Here is a 1723-nt window from a genome sequence, read left to right as displayed (position 1 = left end):
TAAGCTTTGGTTTAGTCCAGTTGTGCTAACTTCCCCTGTAGTGTGTGCTGTCCTTCCCTTCACCTAAGATAATTCTTGTCTACTATCTAGTTAGTGAATAACTCACCCTCCCTCCCCACCCTCATAGCCATCAAAGAATGTTTTCTTCTGTGTTTAAACCTTTTCTTGAGTTCTTGTAATAGTGGTCTTATACAATATTTGCCCTTCTGTGACTTACTAAATTGACTCAGCGTGAGTTCCAGCTTCCTCCATGTTATGTTTCACGGCTTCATTGTTGTTCTTTATTGTTGCATAGTATTCCAGTGTGTGAATATACCATAATTTATCCGTTCGTCCGTTGATGGGCACTTAGGTTGTTTCCATCTTTTTGCTATTGTGAACAGTGCTGCAGTGTACATGGGTGTGCATATATCTATTCATGTGACGGCTCTTATTTCTGTAGTACATATTCCAAGGAGCGGGATAGTTGGATTGTATGGTGCTTCTATTTCTAGCTTTTTAAGGAAGCGCCAAATCGATTTCCAAAGTGTACCATTTTACATTCCCACCAGCAGTGTATAAGTGTTCCAGTCTCTCCACAACCTCTCCAGTATTTATTATTCTGTGTTTTTTGGGTTAATGCCTTCTTGGGATGATATGGTATCTCATTGTAGTTTTGATCTGCATTTCTCTAATGGCTAATGATCGTGAGCATTTCTTCATGTGTCTGTTAGCCACCTGAATAGCCTCTTGGGCGAAGTGCCTGTTCATATCCTTTGCCCATTTTTTAATTGGGTTATTTGTCTTTTTGTTCTTGAGGTTTTGCAGTATCTTGTAGATTTTAGAGGTTAGACGCTGATTGAATTTGTCGTAGCCAAAAATTTTTTCCCAGTCTGTAGGTTGTTGTCTCTTCACTCTTTTGGTGAAGTCTGTTGATGAGCATAAGTGTTTGATTTTTAGGAGCTCCCAGTTATCTAGTCTCTCTTCTGGTGCTTGTGCATTGATACTTATGGTTCGTATTGTGTTAATGCCATGCATTAGGGCTGCTAGCATTGTCCCTATTTTTTCTTCCATGATCTTTATCATTTTTTATTTTATATTTAAGTCTTTGATCCATTTTGAGTTATTTCTTGTGCATCGTGTGAGGTATGGGTCTTGTTTCAGTTTTTTACAGATGGACATCCAGTTATGCCAGCACCATTTGTTAAAGAGACTATCTTTTCCCCAATTAACGGACTTTGGGCCTTTGTCAAATATCAGCTGCTCATAGGTGGATGAATTAATGTTTGGATTCTCAATTCTGTTCCATTGGTCTCTGTTTCTGTTGTTGTACCAATACCAGGCTGTTTTCACTACTGTGGTGGTATAATAGGTTCTGAAATCAGGTAGTGTGAGGCCTGCCACTTTGTTCTTCTTCTTAAGTAATGCTTTACTTATTTGGGGCCTCTTCCCTTTCCATATGAAGTTGGTGATTTGTTTCTCCATCTCATTAAAAAATGCGGGTGGAATTTGGATCGGGATTGCATTGTATCTTTAGATCCCTTTGGATAGAATTGACATTTTCACAACGTTGAGTCTTCCTATCCATGAGCAAGGTATGTTTCTCCACTTATGCAGGTCTCTTTTGGTTTCTTGCAGTAGTGCCTTGTAATTTTCATTGTATAGATCTTTTATGTCTCTGGTTAGATTTATTCCTAAGTATTTTATCTTCTTGGGAGCTATTGTAAATGGTATTGATTTGGTG

This window comes from Trichechus manatus, unplaced genomic scaffold (genome assembly GCF_000243295.1).
Source record: "Trichechus manatus latirostris isolate Lorelei unplaced genomic scaffold, TriManLat1.0 scaffold00159, whole genome shotgun sequence".
Classification (NCBI taxonomy): Eukaryota; Metazoa; Chordata; class Mammalia; order Sirenia; family Trichechidae; genus Trichechus; species Trichechus manatus.
Note: the sequence above shows the minus strand (reverse complement) of the source record.